The 27,078-nt window shown below is 40.1% G+C and overlaps 1 long non-coding RNA gene across 1 annotated transcript in view; it reads left to right on the forward strand.

Annotated features, from left to right (window-relative positions):
* The first annotated feature begins 13,394 nt into the window (after nucleotides 1-13,394).
* LOC309849104 overlaps nucleotides 13,395-27,078 on the forward strand; it is a 96,700-nt gene continuing 83,016 nt past the window's right edge. Inside the window, exon 1 of the long non-coding RNA XR_014303490.1 lies at nucleotides 13,395-13,501. This is a non-coding gene — a long non-coding RNA (uncharacterized lncRNA). The remainder of the gene's footprint in view (nucleotides 13,502-27,078) is intronic.

Below are 27,078 nucleotides of genomic sequence, written 5' to 3' on the forward strand. Positions count from 1 at the left end.
GTTGTCCATATACAAATGATAGGTGTCCAGGTAAATACCTAGGGAGTAAGCAAAGAGGGCCAAGAATGAAATCCTGAATCATGCAAACCTTTCAAAAAAGGCTGCAATCAACATTCTTTTTTTTTTTTTAAAGATTTTATTTACTTTTTTGACAGAGAGAGATCACAAGTAGACAGGCAGGCGGAGAGAGAGAGAGGAGGAAGTAGGCTCCTTGCTGAGCAGAGAGCCCAATGTGGGACTCGATCCCAGGACCCTGAAATCATAACCTGAGCCAAAGGCAGAGGCTTAATCCACTGAGCCACCCAGGTGCCCTGCAATCAACATTTTTATACATATTATTTGCATACATAATGAAGTTTACTTCATTCAAGATGTTTCTGTAGAAGGATCAAAGGGCATTTTTTTCTTGTTAAATTTGGTAGTTGCTCATAAACTGACCTCTGTATCAATCAATCTGTCTCCTCAGTTGGAAGCAACAAAAGTCTAGACTACCTTAAGCAAATAGTTTTCTTATTCATTTCTTTCCACTGAGAAAGTGTAGGGATCAGTATGACTGGAGGCTTGAGTAGTAGGGTTCACAACTGAATGAAAACCAAGGGAGCTCTATGGACAGGGCAGCAGGAAAAGGTTCAGCACTGCAGACAGAGGTGGTACTTTGACCATTCCACCACTGGCACCACGGCTGGCATCCCTGAATGAAATTGAACCTTGCCACTGTAAATCAGAAGTCAGCAAATCCAGTACCCTTGTCGAACCCAGATGTCCACATGTTTTTGTAAGGAAAGTTTTACTAGAACAAGTGCCACCCATTCATTTGCATACTGCTTATGGCAGCTTTCACATTACAGCAGCAGTGTTAAGTCATGGCAGTAGAGAGTCAATGGAACACAAAGCCAAAATTCTTTACTGTCTGTCCCTTGACAGAAGTTTGCTGACCTGTGCAGTAAGTGAAATTCAATACTCATTGTGCTAGGGCTGCCATAACAAGGCACCCCAGACTGGGTGGCTTAAACAACAAAATTACTTTCTCATAATTCTGGAGATGTGACGTCTAAGTTCAAGGTGTCAACCAGAATGTGTTTACCTGAGCCCTTTCTCCTTGACTTGTAGATGGCTGGCTTTTCACCATGTAATCACATGGTCCTTCCTCTGTGCATGCCTGTGTCCTAATTTTCTCTTTTTAGAAGAATACCAGTTAAACAGAGGTTTGCTGGGGGCTGGGGCAGGGAGGGATGTGATAACTGGGTATTGAACAATGGGGAGGGTATGTGTTGTAATGGGCACTGGGTGTTATATAAGACTGATGAATCACAGACTGTACCCCTGAAACAAACAATACATTATATATTAATTTATTGAATTTAAATTAAAAAAGAAGAATACCAGTTTTATTAGATTACAACCCACTCCAGTGACCTCATTTTAACTTGATTACTCTTTAAAGACCCTACCTCCAAATATAGGTACATTCTGAGGTAGTGTTGAGGCAAGCACTTTGGTTTGAAACTTTCTTGGCTGCTCCTTTGCTTCCCCTGAAATAAATATTCAAGTAACTTACTAAATTCTCTTTGTAATTGTCGCCCTCTGCCCACAAGAACGACAATCAGCCTGGTATGGTGTTAATGCTTCATCTGTTTGTTTCGTCAACTTCCTTAGCTTATATGCGGCAGGGTGACCAATAAGGGGCCAAGCAATGGGGAGAGCCAATGAGAGTCCTGTTACTATGCTGATTAAATTTGAAACAGCCAATGACTATGTCCTCCTTTAGACGAGCTTCACGAGAAGGTTCGTTGTTTACTTGCAGCGTATTTTGCTGGCAGTGAGCTAAGCCCCATCTTGTAATGGTGGGGACTTTCCCGGCTGGAGGCAGTCCCCGACAGTAATGTTGCCTGGGATTTTTACTGGGATTGAATGGAATTTATAGATTAGTTTGGGAAGGGTAGATGCCATCATCATATGGAATTGTCTCAGTGAGGAGCATTGGATGTCTCTTAATTTATTCAAGAATTTTTTTATATCCTTTAGTAAAGTTGCATCTTTTAAATGTGGGTTTATATACTTTTTGTAACATTCATTTCTTAGTATTTTCTAGAACCTGTTGCTATTATGTATGGGATATTTCCATTACATTTTCTAATTGATTATTGTTGCTCTATGGGAAAACTACTGATTTTTGTCAATTTATCTTTTATTTGGGTACCTTACTGTCTTTCTTAGTTCCAATTAAGTTGTTGATTTTTTTGGACTTTCTAGTTGAAAGTAGTATTAGCTACAAATAAGATCACTTACTCTCTTTATTACACACACACACACATATATTACATGTGTATAGATATGTACACATGACGAAGGAGAGAGACAAAGCAAAAGAGGGAGAGAACTTACTTCTTTTTCTTATCTTTTTGCATTGACTTGTGCCATGTAATATTATTTTTGTCCATTGTGGAAATATCTTTTGTCTCCATGCATTCATGTGTCTTTCTTCCCTTTCATACTTCAGAGAAATACAGACAGGAACAACAAATATAAAAAGATGAAATGCCTACATTTGAGTATGTTGCTATCTGTAGTTCTGGAAAACAATAAAAATTGACATAGAAAACCAGGCAACCAATGCTCCAAATAGATGTGTGATAAGTTAGTATTTATTATGGTCTAGATCAGGACTGTTTAGTAAAAACTGAAAATACTTCCACATAAAATAGTCCACCCTTTACTAGACCACACATAAATGAATGGATACACTTCAAATGAATTGTTGCTGATTATGGGGGAAGGAAAATGGGAATGGGGAATGAGCATTCAGTGGAATCAATCAATCAATCAATAAGAAAAATTTTGAAAGACTGCAAAAAAGAAAGAATAGGAGTAGTCTCCCAATAGCCATGCCAACTCTTGTACATGTTTAGTTTACATAATCTATAACAAGCTTGAAATATACTAATGTAAAGCTAAGTTTCCTGAATACCTGTCAATACTGAGTTATCAAGAGGATCTTCCTTAGTAATTAAAGTGATCAGAGAATTGCTTTGTGGTTTTGGTAACTCCTTAGGGAGTGTAACTAAATCATAAATATCAGAGAGCAATAGAAGAAAGAGTCAAGTTGGTTTACTTTTATTTCAAGCCACTCTGAGAGGGGATGTCTTCCCTCGAAGATAAAGTGGTGACACCTCTTTGCCCACATGTTCTCTTCACCAGCCATTTCTTTCTGACACCTGGGAGCCAGGATGGCTCTCTGTTTTAAGAGAGATGATGTACTATTGGCAAAATCTTTCCTAGTCTCTTCTAGGTAAGGTTTTAAGCAAACTATAAGAGACTCTTAACTATAGGGAACAAACTGAGCATTGCTGGAAGGGAGGGGGGGTGAGGGAATGCGGGAACTGGTGATAGGCATTAAGGAGGGTCCGTGATGTTATGAGCACCGGGTGTTATATGCAAGTGATGAATCACTAAATTATATCCCTGAAATTAGTAATAGACTACATGTTAACTAACTTGAATTTAAATAAAATCTAAAAAATAAATTCAAAAAGAAGTGGAGGAAAGAGCTCTGTGTTGGGTGATTGCCATAAGGAAGCCAAGATTTTTTTTTTCTCACTGTAGTATTCCTTCAAACAGCCTGCACTGTTCTTAATCATTCCTCATAGTGTTCTAGGCAGGAGTAACTGTCAGATAGCAAAAGATGAACTCAACAGGGTGCAATCATAAAATAACTCTATGTTTTCTCCTGCAGCCCTTTCAAACCAACTCATTGTGCTTGTGTAAGTCCCATGGATTTTCCAATAACTCTAAGATTATAAAAAGTCCTCAAGCATTTCAAATCACAGGAATAGCCTCAGTTCAACAATTTAAGGATGCAGCCCAGTTTAATAATAAAACTCTGAACTTCATTTGAAATTGAGATACTCCCCTCCCCTAACTTGATACCATTACTTTAAGCTGGGAATCTAAGACTAGGAGAGATGGGCGGTATCAGTTTCTGTTTATTCCATTTATGTGTGCTTTGTCTTCACATGCACCCTTCACTCCACCCCACTTTGCTGACTCTGCCTCCACCAGGGTTGAAGTTGGGGGCAGGAGAAAGAAGTAAGGGAAGAGGAAATTCTTCCTTCATTGGAAAAGATTTTATCTGGCTTTGCAGATAATCCCTCTGTAATATCTACTTCTACAGATGATAGAAAAATAAATTCTTCCAAAGATTTTTTTTTAAGATTTTATTTATTTATTTGACAGATAGGGAAATCACAAGTAGGCAGAGATGCAGACAGAGAGAGGGGGAAGCATCGGGCTCCCTGAAGAGAGCCCGATGCGGGGCTCCATCCCAGGACCCTGGGATCATGACCTGAGCCAAAGGCAGAGGCTTTAAACCACTGAGCCACCCAGGTGCCCCCAAAGATTTTTTAATGAAGTGAACTTGTCACCAAATACTGAAAAAGCGTTGATTTCATTTTAAGATAGTTATCCTAATTTTTAAAAAAATGAAGCAGAATTCAATAGTACTTTAGAAGATAATGCAGTCTGACCGTGTAATATGTGTTTGAGTGATATGCACCTGGTTTGGCATAAGAACATACAGCATAACATATTATGTCATCATATTAATAGATGTACCTTGGGCAAATACTATAATAATATAAATGCCAAATACCAAATAATATAGATAATAATATAGATACCAAACAAGCCTTTTGTATAGGTATATGTATACCTATACATGTATAAATAAAATATATATACACATATATAAAATATATAGACATATATATAAAATATATATACATATATATAAAATATATATGCATATATATAGATTTTTTTAAAGATTTTATTTGTTTATTTGACAGACAGAGATCACAAGTAGGCAGAGAGGCAGGCAGAGAGAGAGAGAGGGAAGCAGGCTCCCTGCTGAGCAGAGAGCCCAATGCGGGACTCGATCCCAGGACCCTGAGATCATGACCTGAGCCGAAGGCAGCGGCTTAACCTACTGAGCCACCCAGGCACCCAGATTTTTTTTTTTAAGTGAGCTCCATGTAGGGCTTGAACTCAGGTCCCTGAGATTAAGACCTGAGCTGAGATCAAGAGTCAGGTGCTTAATTAACTACGCCACCCAGGCACACCTGCCAACATTTCTTTTGTGTAGTAGTATGTTTATCTAGGATCATGCTCTTTCTCCCTAAGTATAATTTTCAGAATTGCTTTTATTATGAGTTTGTTGGTGATAAATTTTCTCCCTTCCTCTCCTTCTCTTTCAGTTTTTGGGGTTCTGGAAATGATTTATTTTGATTTTGTTAGTGTTTGCTTAGCTAGGAACTGTATTTGGCTGATGGTTTTTATTTTGGCTTTTCAGTGGTATTACCTTACTGTCTTCTGATTTCCATTCTTGCTATTGAGAATTCACTTGTCAGATCAATTATTGCTCTTATGTAGATGGTTTGTATTTTCTTTTTTTTTTTTTTTAAAGATTTTATTTATTTGGCAGAGAGAGATCACAAGTAGGCAGAGAGGCAGGCAGAGAGAGAAGAGAGAGGGGAAAGCAGGCTCTCCACTCAGCAGAGAGCCTGATGCAGGACTCGATCCCAGGACCCTGGGATCATGCCCTGAGCCAAAGGCAGTGGCTTAACCCACTGAGACACCCAGGCGCCCCAGATGGTTTGTATTTTCTCTTTGACTTCTTTTAAAAATGTTCCCTTTGTCTTTTGTTTGTTTGTTTATAGCAGCTTTATTATTACTATTATTTTTGCTTAGAGTTAAATCCCTTTTTAAAAATTTAATTCTTTTTTTTTTCAGTGTACCAAAGTTCATTGTTTATGCACCACACCCAGTGCTCCATGCAATACATGCCCTCCGTAATACCCACCACTAGGCTCAGCCAACTCTCCACCCCTCTCCCCTCCAAAACACCCAATTTGTTTCTAAGAGTCCACAGTGTCTCATGGTTTGTCTCCCCCTCCAATTTATCCCTTTGTCTTTTTTTAAAAGATTTGTTTATTTATTTGAGGGGGAGCATGAGAGTGGAGGCGTGGAGTGGGAAGGGAAAAAGTCTTAAAAAGAGTATGCACCAAGCACCGAGCCTGAGGTGGGGTTCCATCTCAGGACCCTGAGATGTCAACTTGAGCAGAAACCAAGAATCTGATACTTAACTGACTGAGCCACCCAGGCATCTAAGTATTCCCTTTGTCTTTGGTAAGCTGCAATTTTACTCTGATGAATTTAGATGTAGATATCTTTTTCCCTATCTTGTATTGGACTAGTTATCTCTCCTGAACCCGAGGATCCATATCTTTCAGTAATTCTAGAAAGTTCTCATCTGTTATTTCTTGAAATATTGTCCCTTTCAAATTCTTTTTACTCTTTTTGGAATGTCAGTTAGATCGTTTGTAGACTTTTTTTTTCAATTTGTCCTCTACCTTCCACACCTCTGGTCCTCTTTTCTCAATGTGCTACATTCTAAAAAAAATTTTCTGTCCTACATCACCTTACTTACCTCTAATCAGCCATGTCTGATCTACTCTTTGGGATCCTATTGGATTTTTAAATTTTAGTAATTATAATTTTGGAGGGAGATATATTTGACTAGTTTTCAACTCTTTCTTTTCAGTGACATGCAATTACTAGCTCATGTTTTCTCTTTAGTTTTTATCTCCCTAAATATTTTAAACACATATATTTTATATTCTTCATTTGATTATTCTACTATATGAAACAGGTATGGATCTAATAGAGCTGTTGATTATTTATGCTTACTCTTGTTTATGGTAGCTTGTTTCCGCATATTTAATAGTTCTTAATCTGTGGAAGTGAAAGAGTTTGAGGGTACTTGGGCATTGCCTACCTGTGACCTTCAAAGTTACTTGTCTCCATGCTTCATTCTTTTCCCCCCTGACTAACCTTCCAGTTCACTAGTTCTTTCTCAAAATATCTTTAATCTTCTATTAAACCTATGCAGAATTAATTTCACTTGAATTTTTCAGCTCTAGAATTCTCATTTTTTTAAAAGAATTTATTTATTTATTTGACACAGAGAGAGAGATTACAAGTAGGCAGAAGGCAGGCAGGGTGGGGGAGCAGGCTCCCTGCTGAGCAGAGAGCCTGATGCGGGACTTGATCCCAGGACCCTGAGATCATGACCTGAGCTGAAGGCAGAGGCTTAACCCACTGAGCCACCAAGGTGCCCCTAGAATTCTCATTTTTTAAAATGTTTCAGTTCTTCGTTGAAATTCTCAATCTTATTTTTGATCTCCTTGAACACATTAGATATAATTATTATAAAGTGTCTGGTAACTATTATATTATTCCATATTTATCTGCTTGTATTATGTATTATTTCCCTTTAATTTTGTTCACATTATCTTATCTTTGTGTATGACTGGTTATTTTTGGTGGAGCACTAATCTTTATCATGAAAAAATATAGGAATAATTTGAGGCCTAGGATAATTTTACTTTCCTCTGGAGAGGATCTGTATTTGTTTCTGGCAAGAGACCAGGGGCTTTAACCATCTCGGACTACCTTGTTTCAATTTCAGGGATTGAGGTGGATCAATGTTGGGCTTCAGTCCCTGTAAGGTCCAGTTTATTCCTAAATCATCTTTACTCTTAGGGTATATTCCTTTTATGAATATTGAAATCCATGAACTCTAATGATTGTCTCTTTACTCCACAGACTGTCAAACTGTTTATTATCTTCTCAGCTGTGTCTTTCAATAGTAACAAACACCCTTAGAGGGAAAGCAACTCCAGATGTGTGTCTCACTTCATGGAGTTTTCTGTTTTCCACAGGTCTAGTCCTCTAATTCTAAACTGTTAGTTCTTCAAATACTGAGTATATATTTCATTACATGTTTCCATCTTTTCAAGTTGTCCTCAGTAGGAGGGTAGTTCTCATGACATACTACTCTACCATTGTCAAAAGGGGAAGTTCTTTTTTTTTTTTTTTTCCCCGTTAAAAATCTTTTCTGAGTTTTGTAGCAGTTCTCCATCAGTATTTGTGGCCATCTGCTATTGGTTGTCTACTTTTTCTGCTTATGTCTGGCTATTCTTTCCCTTAAGTGCATATTTTTCTGTTTTTCTATGTATAATATATATTATCATTCCCTCAGTAGTTGGATCAGATGGTGAGCTTCCTTGTAAAGTTTACAACTTGTAGAGAGTAAGTGGAAGGCACCACAGTGCTACTATCAGCAGTAAACCAACAGTGAACAAACTGGAGAAAATCTTTAACCCTCTGCTGAAGCTTAGAGAGGAAGCTCATTACTGCTGGGTCTCCTCTGATAACAGTCATAAAGATTTTGCAAGATTCCCTTCTAGTTTCACTGGGATTGGGAGGTTATAGCTCCATGAGCATATAGGAAGTGACTTTCCCCAAAAGGATTCACAGGTCTCTGCCAGCTAACCTACCTCAGACAACCATGAAATCTCAGACTTAGAAACTGATACAAAAGAGAAGTAAGTCCTTGATTCTATGGTCACTTCCTTAGGTCTTAGCAGACCCTAAGTTTATCACTGGAGTTTATCGCTGGCTTTCTGCCCTGGGAGAATCCTTGGCCCCAGTGCACCATAGGCTGCCAGCACTCCAGCCTGGCTTCTATCTTACTCCAGAGAGGGAGTTGTTCTGAAATCCCTTTCTTCTCAGAGCCCTTCTCTCCTTTGTGAGTCTACTTTTATGGTTCCAGCTTTTCTCTTTAGTGATGAAATATGAAGAACACTAGACTGGGTTCTTTTAGAAGAAGATGATAATGATGGTGGTGGTGGTGATGATGATGATGGTGGTGGTGGTGATGATGATGATGGTGGTGGTGGTGATGATGATGATGTGTGATGATGATGGTGGTGGTGGTGATGATGATGATGGTGATGATGATGGTGGTGGTGGTGATGGTGGTGATGATGATGGTGGTGGTGATGATGGTGATGGTGGTGATGGTGATGGTGATGGTGGTGATGGTGATGGTGGTGATGGTGATGATGATGGTGGTGGTAACAATGATGATGGCATTGAAAATGATGATAATAGCTGGAATGATTTATTGAGCACTTATTAAATGATAGCCACGCCACTATATGCTTTATGTGTGCTGCTTCATTTAACCTTTTTCAAGAAGACATATAAAAATGTTTTATTTCCCTTTACAACTGAAAATTGAGGGTAGAAAGATGAGCCATTTGGGGCCTCTGGGTGGCTCAGTCAGTTAAGCTGCCTTCAGCTCAGGTCATGATCCCAGGGTCCTGTGATGGAACCCCATATCCGCATCCAGCTCCCTGCCCATCAGGGAGACTACTTTTCCCTCTGCCCCTTTCCTGCTCATGCTCTCTTTCACTTTCTGTCTCTCAAGTAAATAAAATCTTGAAAGAAAAAAAGAAGATGAGCCACTTGCCTATGGCTCATATAGTTAGTAGCCATGCTAGGATTTTAACACATAGAAGACTCCTCTTTTTATAACTCCGGTACATTTTCTAAATGAAAATTATGTACATGTGCTATGATAAATAATTCTTAATTTATATACTTATTTTTATAATAGTCCTGTAAGGACATTTGTAAAATGTATTGCAAATAAACACATTTAGTATTATATTTAGCTAGCCATTTAAAGACTCAAAGTCGGAAATGTAAAGATAAGAATTTGGCATCTGTTATTGCAAGACTCTTTGTTTCTTCTCTCCCACTAACTAGCTGTAGAAACATGGGAGAATTGCATGACATTTCTATGGGTCTACTTCTCAAATGTCTAATGAAAAAGGGGAGCTCAAATGATCCTGAACTCCTTGAATTCAGACTTTTTATATTCTTAAAAATATCACACAAATCAAATTACTTTTATTTATTTTTTAAAAGGTTTTTAAAAAAATTTATTTATGATGAAGAGATCCAGCAAGAGAGGGAACACCAGCACAGCTGAGCTGGAGAGGGAGAGGCAGGCTTCCTACTGAGCAGCAAGCCTGATAGGAGGCTCGATCTCAGGATGCTGGGATCATGACCTGAGCCAAAGGCAGATGCTTAATGTCTGAGCCACCCAGGCACCCTCAAATGACTTTTATTTTTTTATTTTTATTTTTTAAGATTTTATTTATCAGAGAGAGGGGGGGGGGAGAGAGCGAGCACAGGCAGACAGAATGGCAGGCAGAGGCAGAGGGAGAAGCAGGCTCCCTGCTGAGCAAGGAGCCCGGTGCGGGACTTGATCCTAGGTCGCTGGGATCATGACCTGAGCCGAAGGCAGCTGCTTAACCAACTGAGCCACCCAGGCGTCCCCTCAAATAACTTTTAAAAAACAGTTTAAGAAAGCTATTTTGTAAACTCTTTAGTCAAGTAGAATTTCCCCCTTTATTTTTAAATCAAATTGTCATATTTTGCATATGTGTGGTTTGCTTTAAGCAAGATATAAATATTCTTAGGTAGACTTGAGATGTTGGGAACAATGTATGCAATAGACACTATTAGCAGCTTTTCTTCCATCTGTCCATTCTGTTTATCTCATTAGTAGAAGCCAATTTATTTAACTTAAACTTGAAATATAATTGACCTAAAACTATAAGTTTAAGGTGTATAGTATGTTGACTTGATTAACTTATAGGTCACAATATGATTACTACCATGGAGATAACTAACAGCTCCATCACGTTACATAATTATCCTTTGTGTTTATGTGTGATTCCCAGAATTCATTCCTTTTCTAGCTGCAAATTTGTACTCTTTGGCCACCATCTCCCCAGTTCCTCTGTCCTATACCCCCTGGTAACCACCATTCTACTCTCTGCTAATAGAAACTAATTTAGTTCAGCATGGCAATGTGTCCAAGCTATAAATTCTAGCTTCATCATCACACATGATATGGATGAACATGTGGCACAGTACTACTGACCAATGAAATACAGAGTATAACATTGTAATAACTTTGTATGGTAACAGATGGTAACTAGACTTATCACAAGGGATCATTTTGAAATGTGTAACAGTACAGAATCACTTTGGTGTATACCTGAAACTAATAGGATATTGTATGTCAATTATACTTCAATAAAAATAATAATAAAAAATTAATTGCTCATCTCTAGTCAATACATACATAGACATATATATGAAGTGACAGTTTCTGGGAAGTGTTTGCTTTCCTGATTTAAGTTCCCCCCTTCTTTCTTGCCCCTTCTTTTCTTGCAACCTGGAATGCCAACAAAAAGCTTAAAGGAGCAGCAGCCATCTTGCAACCAACTATAGACAAAAGCCACATGCTAAGGGTGGCAAGGCAGAAAGAAAGAAACTTGGTCCCTGATGGCCCTAGTGACCTCCAAATTTTTCTGTTACACGAGTGAATAAAGCACCATATTTTAAGTCACCAGTAGTAGGATTTTGCTGCCAAAGGAGTTCATAGCTGGTAAAGTAGGTATTGATTTTAGTCCACAATAGTAGAATGAGATATAAGGCACACAGCTTTTTTTTGGTTCTCAATCAAATTTAATCTGCTGTGAGTGTCCACTTACTTGGCTGGTGGGACATTCATCCTCAGTCATTTTTGCAATTCCTGTTCTGTCCTCTCAAGAATGCCAGACTTACGAGGTACTTAAAAACAGGGAAAATGACAGATCCTTAGTCCACAGTGGCTATATTCACTGAACATTTATGTACATTTTTTCCAGGCAGTGTAGGAAGAAAGATAATACACAAAGAAAACACCTGGAGCTACAAATATGTTGTTGGGCCCTCAGCTCCAGGTAGACTTGGGGCCACCCACCATGTCCAAGACTTGCCCGTGAGATTTTTGGCCCTGGTCTCCTGACCATGGTACAGAGTCCCAGGTTCAGGTATCCTTCAGTCTCCCACCAGGGCACTACCTGGTTGCCCCCACTAGGGGAAATGTGTAAAGCCCCATCCCTATATTTGGTCTCAGGACTCTAAGCCTTCTAAGGGTCCAAAAGCCTCTGCTTTGTCCACTTCAAATATTTCCTACAACTCCTCCTTCTGTAGAAGGGACCCAGCTTAATTTTCAAGATTATAGCAAACACTGTTGTGCTCTCCCAGTGATACAGATAAGGAAACTGAGGCACGGAGGGCAAGGCTAAAGTCACCCAACTAATAAGTAGCAGAGAGAGAGAATTTGGGTGCAAATGGTCTGGTTTCCATCTCTGCCTCTAACCATGTACTGTGCTTCTCTCTGCCTATAAGATGAAGGCTTCTCACTTGTGCTTATCCTTGGGTATGGATAAACGTGTTCCAGCTGTTAGAAATATAATGCTGATCTTCTGTTCCTGGATGTGATGAAGGAAAGGGGTATTAACTCTCAGTACTTTTTAAAATAGCTCACTGTGTTATATAGTCAATGAAAAAGAATATGTTGCCTTAAAAAAGGCATTAGCTTAAGCTTCCTGTGTCTTAGTTTTCTCATAATAAGTTGGGGATAGTCATTCAACTACGACTTTGCCTCTATATTTTACCTCATCAAGATTCAGTGATCAAGAAGGTATTGTCTAAGAAGGTGTTTGAAATCTTCAGGAAAAAAAAAAGTGATATTATAACTAGAAAATTGATACAACAGCAGGTACCATAACTAGTAAAATGAATTTTAGCTTTGTATCCCTAGATGCTCCCTATTCAATTCTTAGTAAAATATATTTCAGTCTAGAAGAAAATAGGGACCCTGCCAACTGTTATTAATGCTCGTTGCCTTTTAATTGAAGTGCACTCTTGGAAAATGTCCCATGTATCTGGGGAAATATAATGCATTCAGCATAAGAATAAATCTTTTTTTGAGTGAGTTACATCCAGTGATTTTTTTTTTTCACTTTTCAGTCATTCCACAATCTCTCGGCTTTATCAACTCCTTTTTCTTTGCTAAGCGGCGATGGTAATGCATACATTTGCCTTTTCCAGTAAATCATCCTTTTATAATTTGGCTTTCTTTCAATCTCAGATTCCCATCAGAAGGGTTTTACCTCGAGGCATATTGCAACCAATTTCCCTCGTAATTAATGCCATATCTGCCTCAGAGTCCATTTCAACTCCCAAATGAAAATTGATGAGGCAGCCAACCACAAATAAAGATCACATACCACTGATTAAACGATCAGTCTGGTTTCCAGACTATCACCTTATAGTGCTGCATCATAACCAGAGGGGGAGTTTTCTGGTCTTTTGTGATATACATTGCTCATAGTAAGTGTCCATAAATTGCCATTAGCAGATGAGGAGAGGGATTTTATATGACCCCTATCAAGTTCTACCAGAAACACTAATGATTAAAGAGATTTCTGTTACAGGGACTGAGGCTCCACAGCACATGAGAAAAAACCGAAACTGTCTAGTCTTGATAAAATGAGCCACAAACTGTGACAGAAATCGCCAGGAAAAGAAAAACTACCCACACAGGTGTTTTTTTTTTTCTCATCCAGGTGGAATGTGGATGGTTGAGCTTCTCCTTGCTGTCCAGGGAGTATGGGGACTAAGTCATCTACCCACCAGCCTCCAACTCCAGACTTCAGGGTGGAAGTGGGATTGGAGATTGGTGTCTGAGGTGAGTATTCACCACATGGTGGGAGCAAGAAGGCATGCTCTTCATTCCATTCCATTCATTCACTCATTCACTCACTCACTCAATGTTTTCCAGGCATTGTGAGAAGCAGGGGAACACACAATGAAAAAGATACCAGGTCTGTTCTGGTGGAGCTGATACTTGAAGGGTAGGTAGGTGGAGGGAATAAGTAACCAGGTCATTCAATTAAGGGAATTAAATGCTAAAGGGGAAGTATTCATGAGGTACTAGACAAGTATCCAGGTGTGTGTGTGTGTGTGTGTGTGTGTGTGAGAGAGAGAGAGAGAGAGAGAGAGGCTTCCAGGCTTCCTGGAAGGGGTCACTAGAATTCTCAACAGATGGGGATAGTTAGCCAGGTGAAGAATAGGGACAGGGCAGGGCATTCAAGGTAGTGGAAATAATTTGAGCCAGGTATGGGATGGGTAGACAGTATGACTTGTTGTTTGATAGCTTTGAAAAGTTAACCATAGCTGCAGTAAAGGTGTGAGGAGAATTTTATGGAGAAAAAGAAGACTAGAGGAAGGTTGGCTAATGTTCTGTTCTGAAAATCCCGCTCCATCAGTGGGAGTAGGGCAAATATAGGACCAGTTATGAAAACATATATATGTATATGAATGTATCTATGTAAATTTATCTATAAATGCATTACTTACTTAATCAGCATATGTACTTGTTGTTTGGGTATCATTTTGAAATATTTTTGAGAAAGTCATTTTAAAAACGCAGGGCAACTATAGATATGAACCCCATCCCCAAGAGACTGTCTTTGACACTCTCAAGCAAATACTTTATGTCCTGGTTTGAGTGACCTGACTTTAGTTTATCTCACTAATATCCATGGCCACCCCCAAAGTAATGGCAAGTGTCTTCTGAGATAAGAAATTCCAGAGCTTCTTCCTACTACAGAACAACCTGCATCAGTGGGGACCTAAATCACATTGACTTACTGAATTAAAAAGTTTGACCTGTCCACTTTTCAAAGGCTCAGCTACCCCATGCAATTTTCTAGCTGTCTGTAACCACTGAATAGCACAGCATGTAGAAGCCTGTCATGGCGTCCAGGGGAGGGAACCATGTAGCCTTCTTGTCAGGTATGTCCCATTCAAAAAACTAAATTGAAAACAAAAATACACATTGAAAAAGTGACTTCATACTATTGGCTGTGCTTGCACTTTCTAAAAAACTGTTTTGGTTTTACAGTTTATTTCAGGCCACAAACATCTTGCTTCAAAAATGATAAGCTAATGTGATAGCTATTATCATTCTTAAAAGTGACAGTGATGGTAGTGATGATGATAGTATTTAACTTGCACCATCACCCGCCCAAGACAAATCCCAAGAGAAGAGTACAAACCGAATCAAATGGAGGGATTTGTCTTTGCCCAAGTTCCTCTGAACTAGAAATTTCTAAAGGTGTTTTATGTGGCATGCTGCACTGTGTGCAGTTTTTAGCTTTTAAACTTCAGGGACGTCAAAGCACTGGAAGAGATTCAAAGAAAGATAATAAAACTCTTCCGAGGCTGCCTTACAGAATTGGGCTGACTGCCCGAGAGAGAACAGTGCTATTGAATCAGCCCGTGCTGAGGAAGCTGCCCGCCTGGGCCGCTGAGACCCCTCTGTCTCCTCCACGCAGCAAGGACTGAGACGGTTATTCGCTGCCTGGCTGGCCATGGGACAGCTGGCCCAGGGAAGAAGAGCAAGGGCAGCACACGCTCAGAGCTGAGTCATGCTGGGGGGCTGCCTCAGGAGGTTTCACTGTAGGTTTTGCCGTGGAGTCCTCCAACAATTACCAGAGGGGGAAACTCTCAGGATCTAGACTAGCTCTGATCTGAGACTAGATGAATGAGTGCCGTGACTGTTTCAAAACAATGCGTGCCTTCCCAGACAACACTGGATTCCATACCACCTGCCCTTCGTTCTGCATTGTAAAGAAATGTCCTTAGTTCCATTCTGGACAGCAGTCTCCACCCAGGAGGGGTGGTAAAGATCCTGACATGGGGTTTGGCCCCTCACACAGATGATGTGAAAGTGAAGAGGAGGCAGATGGGAAGGGAACCCAGGTTCACTGAGTTTGCACAACATGCCAGACACTGAGCTTAAGGTCCTGGTGCTTTTTTTTTTTTTTTCTTTTATAACCTACACTTTAGTAACTCCCTTGCTGGCTCATCCTGCTAAGGCATATGCCTAAGGCTACCCAGGGAGGAAATGGTGGGCCTCAGGTCACACACATCTGGATCTCTCTTACTTCTAAACCCATGCTACTTCCATTAGGCTACATTTCTTTTCAAGGACATAGACTAGTATGGAAACAAACATTAAAGACTTATCTGTGCTCAGTATCCAAAAAGTACTAAACCTTCTTCGGTGGCCCTTGCTTTATTTACTTAGTTTTTTAAAATGAGGATAATGACCAGAAAAATGAGCAAACAGAAACTTCCAGGTTGAACTTCATGCCTATTTTTCTTAAATATCTCAGTCAGTAGAAAATGATCCATTTAAAAATGTTATCCTAACTAGTTTCTGTCTCAGGACAGATTATTCAGAAACTTTCTGGATTTCCAGCATTTCCACATTTTGTTCATTAGATTATATGGATATTTTATGATTTTGTGATTACCAGTAAACTCTTCATAAAAATGAACTTGTCGGAATGCCTGGGTGACTCCGTTCGTTAAGCAGGTGCCTTCAGCTCAGGTCATGATCCCAGAGTCCTGGGATGGAGTCCCACATCGGGCTCCTTGCTCAGCAGGGAGCCTGCTTCTCCCTCTGCCTCTGCTTATGCTCACTCTCTCTGACAAATAAATAAATAAAATCTTTAAAAGAAAAATGAACTTGTCACCTAATGGAGCCCTTAATATACCCAAGAATAGACTTTAGGGGCCAACTGGCAGTCTCAGTAAATCCCTGCCTTCTCCCATTTTCACAAGGAACCAAAAGAACTTAGAGTGAGTTGTTCAAACATACTGTAAGATCTTTTGTCTCAGTGTTCCCATCAGGAATCACAGATACTTCAGTTCCCTGTGTTATTTTCTCAAGTCTCTTTAATACTGCACCAATTAAAAAGTTTAGGATTGGAGCACATAGAGACAGAGCTCAAGGACAGAGGATGTCAAGTCACTCAGGTACTAGAGGTTGGAATTCTTTCTTAATCCCTGCCCGTGATTCCCATTGTGGAGAAATGCCATAGCAGAGGTGGCTGGAAAGTTATCCCATGGATTACACAGCCACGGTTACAGGTATATTCAAGATCTCTCAACCCACCAGAACAATGGCAAACTAAGGACAAAAGAGGAGGTAACAGATAAAGATACAAAGGCTGAATAATAAAATGGATGAATCAGTTAGCCAAGCAGAAGAAAAGAGCATAGTCGTAGGCTGGCAAAGGTTATAATTATCACGCTCTGTGAGTGTCAGTTCCAACAAGTACTGGGAAGCAGAGCTGGGGAGAATGGCAGAGGGCAAGGTTAATGTGGGAGTGACATGGACAAGGGAAAGGGAAATGAGGCCAAGTCATTAGGGATGAATCACAAAAAGCAGAACCTGTGACAGCAGAGGGCAGAGATCAAGAGCAGTGAGACTGCATCAAAATGAGAAAAGGAATGAATTACAAGTGAACATTGAGTTTAGGGGCAAAACAGACCTAAATCCCTATGGTTCCTGAGGCTGGCATCACTTCATTATAGCAAAGAACCTATGTCATTGAGGCTTAGAACGATGAGGCTAAGCGATCAAAAACATTTTATTTTGTGTAAGTGGTCTCCATGCCCAGCATGGAGCCCAATGCAGGGTCTGAACTTAGGACCCTGAGATCAAGACCTGAGCTGACAGCAGGAGTCAGACACTTAAGGGACTGAGCCACCCAGGCGCCCCTATTGAGAACATATTAAAATGTTAATGTATTTTACAGAAGACTGCAGAGTTATAAAATATTAATTTTAGAAGAAATTTTGTAAAATATGGTTGAATTTAAACTTTATCAGTGATTGTGTAGACTATTTAACCATCTGTAAGTATAAACGGTTCCTAACCATCCTAGGTAAACTAAAGCATAGACAAAGAGATCACTTGGCACATTTCCAAAAGCACAGAAATGGAAAGGAAATGGATTCCTGTTGCTAGGTCACAGCGTCCATGGGGGAAGGGTGGGGAGACGGTGTGGAATTGCAAGTATTGGGAGGTGTCTGACTGTGCCAGGATGGTTTAGCAATAATATTCTGGCAGGGTGCTACGGGAACTTGCATGGGGAGAAGAATTGGCAGTGGAGTAAGGCCACACCTGGATCTACTGATAAGTTCCAACTATCGATGAGTATCAAACTAAGATAAGTTCAGCACTTATCTTAGATGCGAAATATGAGGGGGTCATGGAAACCTCCAATAATCAAGATAAATAATACTTTGATGGAATATTTTTACAAATCAAGATTAGTGCAAAAATCCCATGATGAACAAAATACCAAACTTTTAAACAAAGACAGAATCAGTAGTGACATTGAAAATATCCAGGAGAGTCTGGATGAACCAGAGAGATAGATGTTTAGGAGGAAGAACAAGTGGCTGATGCAGTATGCTTTGAGAGTGAGACAGGGGAGTCAAGGATGAAGCCCTAGTTTATGACTCACTCATGTGGCATGTCAGTCACTGACTTAGGGGATTCGGAGGAGTACATTTGGGGGAGGGTGATGATGAGTTATGCTATGATTTTGTCACATATGAGGTATACAGGGGCCATTACATGGAGGAGATCCAGCCAATGACTGGAAATATGGGCTGGTACTTGGCAGAGGAATATGGGCTGGCTATAGAGAGAGAGGCTTTCTCACATGTAGATGCGACTGGAAGCTGGTGCATAGGTGAGCCTCCCCAGGGAGCAGGTGTATAGACAGAAGAAACAGATGAATGCACTGAACATAATAATAAAAACAATAGTAACATTTTTTGAGGTTTATTATTATGCTTGCCACTCTTCTGAGTTGTATATAAGCAATATCTGATCAAATCCTTATAATAACTCTAAAAGATCTATGCTGTTATTGTCATTTTACCAATGAGGAAATTATGTTTAGAGAGGTTAAGTAAGCCAGGATTTGAGCTCAGCAAGTAATTGCCCAAGGCAAGATTTAAGTTCAGGAGGTCTAAAGGAAAGAGGGGAGCAAGCTGAAGAGAAGAGCAAGGACTAGGGTTTGAATTCTGGCTTTGTGAATTATGGACTGTGTGACCTCAGGAAGCACTTAACCCCTTGCATTCTCTGTTTCTTCATCTGTAAAATGGGGATAACAAAGGCTACTTTGTAGGGTTGATGGGAAGATGGGATGGGACATGTTAAGTGTCTGATGTATAGTAAGTGCAAAGCATGAGCTAGATAACTATTGTAATCATTAGGAACACACGACGGTCATGGCAAACTATTGAGGGACCTTAGTGAGGAAGAGACAAAGGAGAATATAATGGAGAGGGAAAAGCAGAGCCAAGAGAGATGGGATCACACATTAGTGTTTGGTTGGTTTGCCAGCCGTTTTGATGTCCTTAGAAGTAGTAAGTTTAGTGAAGTGACAGTGGTGGGGGCAGGGGTGGGCATTAAATGATGCTGAGGAAGGAGAGCTAATGATTGTGAGCACTGCTTCCTAAAAGCATGGCTCTAGAGGGGAAGGAAAAAGCGAGATGTTGCTTCAGGGAGACACAGAGGTCACAGGGGGATTGTCCCACCCACATGGTGGGGGAGAAATTGGAGAAGTCATGGAAAGCAAAAGAAAACATCCGGCCTAAAAGTAGTGATGACTTTCTGCTTAAACTTGAATAGTAGTTGAACACATTCAAAAATGCTTTTTTATCCAATGTGACATGGAGCCTTCAAAACAATCCTGTGGAGTAGATCAGGTGGGCAGAATCCCCAATTTATAGATATTGAAATGAAGACATTGAAGATTCGTGATAATTAGAAGATTGTCAATGTGGAAGATTAAGAGACTTCCTCCTCACCCAGCTGGTGTGCAGAATGGAGGTAATGGGCTAATTCTCTAACATAGCCATGGGAGGGGCTGGCAGAGTTGCAGGAGAGAGCTACTAGCAGAAGAGGTGCACTCCATGTAGGCAAAAATGTATGGGACGGAGGAAGTGAGTGAGAGACCTTTAGCTCCCCCCCCCCCCCCACACACACATAAAAACTAAACCATAAGAGAGAGGTCCAAAAAGGATTGTAAAGTTTAACTTTGAATGAAGAATATACTGAGACTTTTTTCGGAATTGTCTTAAGACATTGAGAAAAGATTGGAATTGTTTTCAGTGTTTTTTCTGGAGCTCTGGGCATGTGCGGCATGGTGATACCTTTTTTTGTAGACAAGAAGAAAGATGGAAAGATGAGGAAGTCAGTAGAAAGATAGGGGTTTCAGGAAAGTTTGTGGTTTCAGAGAAAGAATTTAGAGAAAGTGGTTGAAAGTGAATAGAGATGGGCTGAGGTCAAATTCTGGGAGAGAAAATCTTCACTGAATTTAAAGGAAAAAAGACATGGAGAGAAGCTGGGGGAAGTGGGATATTGGACTGAGTGCTTGAACAGTGACCCAAATAAAAGTGGTATGAAAAAGAAGAAAGGCTTATTTCTCTCACACAGAAGTCTGTGTTGAAGGCAGTCTGGGAGGCTAGAGGTGCTCTATGAGGTTGAAAAGGGAGCCCAGGTTCCTTCTATCTTGTTGCTCCCACAGGTGTTGTCCTCATCTCTGTGACCAAAGTTGGTCCTCTATATCTATATTCCAATCCCACGGAGGAGGGAAAGAAGACGTGGGAACTCTGAGTTTTCTTGGAGGAACAGAAACTCTGAATTGTTCACATCCCTCTGGTCACACTCTGTTTGCCACAACATTGTCAGATGGCCCTACTCAGCTGCAGAGGAGGCTGGGCAGTGTGGTCTCTAAGTGAGCTGTCCTGTGCCCAGCACAGGGGAATGCGCTACTGAAAGAAGGGAGGACTTGTAAACTGAGAACAGTTAGTCTCTGTACTCACAGGTAGATACCATAGTTAACCAACCAGAAGATCCCAAATAAGTAAGCTTGAGTATGTTATGCAGAGTGTGAGCGCTGATCTGAGTTCAGGTTGCAGAAGTGAGGTATGTGGGTTTTTGAGGGGATTAAGAAAATAGTAAAGAAAGTGTGGAGGCTACCATATGTATGGAATGTGGCTGAGATTGTACTACAGCAAGACACACTCCCAGGCCTATGACTCTGGTCTATAAATATGCCTCTAGTTCAGGAGTCAGCAAACTATGGCTACAGGTCAAATCTGGCCCACAGCCTGTTTTTATGAATAACATTTTACTGGAAACAGCCACACCTATATGCTTACATGGTTTAGGCTGCTTTCATGCTCCAGCAGCAGAGCTGAATAGATTTGACAGGGATTGTATGGCCCAGAAAGGCTGAAGTATTTACTATCTATCCCTTTACAGAAAATGTTTGCTGACTTCTGCTCTAGTCTACTGTTCTGAAAGTACAGACCTCTAAACCTAGAATCTAACCCTATCAACCATAACAATTCATCTACTATTCACTAATCTATTTCTTTAACCGGGTGTGTTCTATGCTAGGGTCCAGGATATGAAGGAAAGGGAGACACAGTGCCTGAACATTTAGGAAAATTCTTGTCTAAGGAGATATACAAGGGAATAATTGCAAAACACTGGGATAATTTCTTTCCCTCCCTCCCATTTTTTCTTTTCTTTTCTTTTCTTTTCTCTTCTTTTCTTTTCTTTTTCTTTATCTTTTTCCCTTTCCCTTTTCCTTCCTTCCTTCCTTCCTTCCTTCCTTCCTTCCTTCCTTCCTTCCTTCCTTCTAACTGAAGTATAATTAACATACAGTGTTAATTAGTTTCAGGTATATTGATTGATTCAATAATTCTGTACATTATTCAGCGCTCGTCAAGATGAGTGATCCGCTTTATTTTAGCCTTTCCCCCAACCCACTTCCCTGGCAACCACCAGTTTGTTCACTGTATTGAAGAGTCTGGGGTTTTTGTTGTTGTTGTTGTTTGTCTCTTTTTTCTTTGCTTATTTGTTTTGTTTCTTAAATTTCACATATAAAATGAAATCATATGCTGGTAATTTCTATAGTAGGTGTGTAGGTCAGTTTCAGTAGGAATACAAGGAAAAGAGTGCCAAAGTTTGCCTGGAGGTCAGGGAAGGCTTCTCAAGGGCTAAGCTTGAGCTGGGGCTGGAGAAAGAAGGGAAAAATCCTGGCTTACCAAACAGGGAAGGGAATTTCACTGTGTGTGTGTGTGTGTGTGTGTGTGTGTGTGTGTGTGTGAGGGGGGTAGACAGTATGTGTACAAAAACGGCAAATGAGACAGTTTAGCATGTTTGCTGCACCCCAGCATTCAAGGAATGGAGAGATGAATGTTAGATTATAAAAGACCATTTATATGTTGTTCCAAGGAATTTTGTTTTATCTTGTAGGTAATGGGAGCCATTGAGAAAGAAAATGAACTGGGCAGTGACATTAGCAGATCTGAGTGTTAGAGAGTTCCCTCCTGTGGGAGTATGTGCCGTGGTTGTAAGGGGAGCAAGACCAGAGCAAGGAAACTAGTAACTATGACTGATTATTCCTGTGTTTGGGTGAAGGTCAAGGAGAGCCTGAAATTAGTTACCAGTGGTGGGGGAGGGAAAGAAAGAATGGACTCAGGAGATTTTTAGGAGTTCAGGTGATATGAGTTATTGGCTTATTAGAAGCAAACTGTGTAGGGAGAAGGACGAATTCAGCATGACACCCAGGATTCTGACTTGGGTAACCAAGTTCCTGGTGGCACTTATCAAAACAGTAGGGATTACAGAGGACTAGGTTTAGGGAATTAGCTATGCTTCTGATACGCATTTGACATGGCTGGGAAAGTCTGGGTGGACTCCACTGTGCGGATGGATGGGAGAGAGTCTGGACTAGAACTACAGACCTAATCAATTAAAATGCTTCAATTTTAGGGAGAATTACACTTTATTATATTCTGGAAAATACAATTGCAAGACTAAAATAGACAAGTATAGAAGTCAGGGGAAATTCAAAAATGGGTATGAGATATAGAAGCAAACCAGGATCTGCCAATACTAACAGTAGCCTTCAAAGTTTGCACTGAAATTCCCTGTGACCAGTGCAAAGAATGAGGCCATTGTTTGAGTCATGGTATCTGTAGGATAAACAATCAATTATTCAGGAGAAGCTGGTTGGTCTTGGTACTGAAATTTAAGTTTCCCATCTGATATGGTGAGCAGTTTCTCCAACAACATCTCCATAAAAAATAAAAAAACCAGGTTCTTTCTTCTCTGGTTCTCAAAGGGTCACATTAATGCAAAGTTGGGCAAGAAGGTTGTCATTTTTAGCCCACCTGTCATCTTTGTAAAGTCACTAGATCAGTAACTCTTCTGAGGGTTGTGCCAGAGAGAGATCTGACCCAGCTGGAACGTATATGACATTGTGGTTACAACAGTGGACAATATCAAGTCAACAATGGCCTTACAGATTTGTCTTAAAGTTAAGACAAATTTCTTCTCTTATTTTTTCATGGATTTTATCAACTGTTCTTTTATATACATTTAAAAGATTTCTCTGAAAGAGGGCAACATTTTAGGGCAGGTATTTTTAAGGTCACTAAGTGGTCACTAGGTTTTCTTTTTTGTTCCGAGTATTACAAATGGATCAACAGAATGTGGCCACTATGACCCATTATCTGGAACACAGGATGACTTGTGCTGGACCTTTACTATCCGAGACTGTTTCCTGCCTCTTAAAAAAAAGTAAGCTGAGTAAAGGTAGGTCTGAAAGAGAAGAGGAGATTATCTAAATTAGGACATAGGTTTGTCAATTTTCTTCTCAAAAGAGTATCTCTCAAGAGTATGTTTCCTCATCTTGACTATCCAGGTTTTATTTTTTACATTTAAGAATCAGAATCCTTGGGGCACCTGGGTGGCTTAGTCATTAAGCATCTGTCTTTGGCTCAAATCATGATCCCAGGATCTGGGATCCAGCCCCATGTTGGGCTCCCTGCTCAGCGCGAAGCCTGCTTCTGCCTCTCCCACTCCCCCTGCTGTGCTCCCTCTCTTGCTGTGTCTCTCTCTGTCAAATAAATAAATAAAATATTAAAAAAAAAAAGAATCAGATTCCTATGTACACTGTGAGAATATCCTTACTGTGCTGTGGCAGTCTGCATTTACTTATAATTATCCTTCAAACTTTTATGACTTGGAGATGCTGGGAATTGAGTTGGTAAAAGGAACAAAGGAGTGAAAAGGATATGTGCAGAGAATGTTGCTAAGGGTTGGGCACGTAAATATAACAATTCTACTCACATTAGCTTAGCTTTCCAGTATCTTTCCTCATAAAACTTCTACTTCAATTTATTAAATTCTAAACTTACATCTTAGATTAAAGTAAAAAAATGAATATGTCGTATTACAGGTTGTTACTGAGCACTGAAGTAACCATCACACAGGCCAAAGGATAAGATATTGACAGAATTCCAGAAGCATCCACTATGTCCCTATGTCCACTGTGTCCACTATGACATCCACATGTCCCTTTCTGTCACCAGGTCTTCTAACCCATAATAGTCATGACCCCCACTGTGCTGGTAGTCACTTGCATCCCTAAATACTAACTTTTAAAACATTCTATAAATGGAATCATATCACATATATATTTTTGTCTGGTTTCTTTCACTCAGTGTTATGTTTTTATGATTCACCCATGGTGGTGTGTGCTATAATTCACTCATTTTCATTGCTGTGTAATATTCTACTGTCTCAATAAACCCCAATTACTTGTCTATTGCGTTATCAATAGAATTGGGTTGTTTCCAATTTGGAGCTTCTCCCTCTACTCCCATTTTTTCCAGTCATCCTTACTTTTCTCCTCTTGTCATATATTTTCCAGAATATAACAGGGTTAGAAACAGGAGACAAGGAGACTTATCTACTAACCACCATTATAAACTTTTTCTGGATAAGATTAACTTCAGCAAACTCATTTGACAGAACTTACCCTTGGATTAAGCGAGGCATACAAAGGTGCCAAGTGAATGGTAAAATGCTAAAAATACTGAGTGTTAGTTGTTCTGTTACCACAGTTATTATACTTCTAGAACCAGTGTAATTAGTTAGCTAACATTAATATGCACACAGTGTCAGACCCTGGGTGCTGATCCTCCCCAAGCTCATCAGAGTAGGAGCAATTATCACCATTTTACAGATGGCAAGACTGAAGCCCAAAGGAACAGATCCTTACATGCCATAACACAGCTGTTAAATGAGAGATCTGGAAGGCTACTCAGATGACCTGACTCCATAACTGTGCTCTAACCTATCGCACTGCGTACTTTAACTAAAGGCAAACATGGGGAGAAACGGTAGAACTTATAGTTAAGTTCTGTTTTCAAGATCACATGATATGTAGTTCTGATTAAAAAAAAAAAATCATCAGGGGAGCCATGATAACCTGTTGTTAGAAGAAGAATTTGTAGGTGGCTCCCCTGCAGCTTGTTAGGACTCTTCATTTGCAGTGGGTCCTGCAGGGGTAGAGAGGCTCTGGTATTGACCCCACGGAGCTCTCACACAGGAGCTGACCTCAAAGTCCACAGCCACAATTCCCCAGTACGTGTGCAGAAGGTCCCCTGGGGCTGGGTCAGGTTAGACAGTCAGGGTCACAAGGCTGTGTAAACAGCAAAGACAACGTAAACTTGGGCAATTCATTCCATACAAAATCTTCAGTGTCTTTTCCAGGACTGCCTCCTCATCAGCCATCAGGAAATGTCTGGTGAATGATCTAAAACAACAACAACAACCCTCCCCACCCACCCAAAAAAACCGACCTAGTCTGACTGGCTTTATGAAACTGCATCCTTCTGCTGCTATTTAGAATAATTAGGATGTCATTCTGAACAAAGCTCTGATTCCCATGCTTTCCTCCTCTCTGGAAATATTTTATGCTTCAGAACCTGCTGTGGGCATGCTCATAAACAGAGCTGCACATGGTCTTGCCTGCCAAAGCATCTGTTTGTGGTGGCCCAGATACTGTTGGGAGTGTGTGACATTGTCTTCCTGCAACCGAAAGCAAGGGCAGACAATTAAAACCCTGATTTATTTATACATCTCCTCTCTTTCCTTCAATTGAATATCTTCTTCAGAAGAATTCTATTAATATGATTTATCACAATAAACAGCATGGTTCCTGCTTTAATTGATTCATCTTTTTCTCCATACACAATTTTTCCTGTAACTCTATTCTGCATCAACTTCTATTGTCTTTTTTTACTCCCCCCATATCTTTGCTGACTTTGACAGAGACTAGATTTTTTATACAGTTTGCATCTTAAATCATTCATTTTCTCATTTTTAAAGTGCTGATTATAATCATCCCTTAAATTTACTGAAATTAGCATGAGTTTTAAACCATTAGTCAAAAAAGAAGAGGCTTTTTAAAAGAAAGCTCCCTGCTGCTCTTTGTGGATGAAACAGTTGACATTTTGTTAAGAGATTTTTATCTGACTTTAATTCTCTAGCTTTAATGTATTCTTCAGTTATAAATGGGATGGTTTGTCCTAAATGGAAGTGTATCTATATAAGCATAGTTATATCCAGTCTTTAAAATGGATCATTTCATTTCACACATGCTATAGAATCTTGAATTTCACCTTTACTCATCTCAATTTCTTTACTAAAAACGACTCTGTTGCTCCAAATTCCTATATCAATGGGTTGGATATATCAAATTGTGGTAGTAATTGTTCATAAGTACATATTTTATAACATGTGCTAATGGAGTAATAAAATATATTGCAATAACAATATGCTCTGCGTGATAGAATTTCATCATAAGACTACATTAACACGTTCAGCTGGTTATCAGCTTTTGAAAATGCCTTCCACTGTGGTGGAAGGGAACTACTCCATATAAGTGAACAGAGAAAATGGGATTCAAATAGGAATTTCTAGGAAGGCTGAGTGGGGTGAAAAAAATACAGAAACATGAATGGGTGCTGACCCAGCAGTTTTGACATTGCTTGAAACTGGATTGATCCTGCGGCTCCCTGAACTCTTGTGACACCCCAGCCTTCCACCGCTTCCAGGCCAGGCTCTGCCCACATGCCTGAATGACACTGCTTTGCCAAGGTTAGGGGGTTCCTAACTGGCAACCCCAATGACCAGATCTTAGTCTTCTTCTTCCTCAGACAGGCATTAGCCCTTCCTTTTTCTGATTTCCTTCTTCCCTGGACTTGGTGCAGGGCTAGCTCTGCCAACCTCCCTGAATGATCTCCTTTAAGAACACTGGTTCCTAGGGCTCCATGCACCCTGCCTGTTTCCTGGGGTCCCTCTGGTCTCCTTCCCTGGGGATCTCTCCTCCTCTTGCTCTTACCACTCCCAGAGCTGACTTTTCACCCCATGCAATGCCTGCAAAATGCATTGAATCCAAGTCAACTTGTCCCAAACCAGACTATCCCTCAAATCAGGTCTTCCAGGGACCATTGCCCTGTGCTGCTTCCTTGGAGCTCCTTGTGATCCTGAGTTGTTTCCCTGATTCTTTCCTTGTCTTC

Source organism: Mustela nivalis (assembly GCF_964662115.1).
Source record: "Mustela nivalis genome assembly, chromosome: 15".
Taxonomy (NCBI): Eukaryota; Metazoa; Chordata; class Mammalia; order Carnivora; family Mustelidae; genus Mustela; species Mustela nivalis.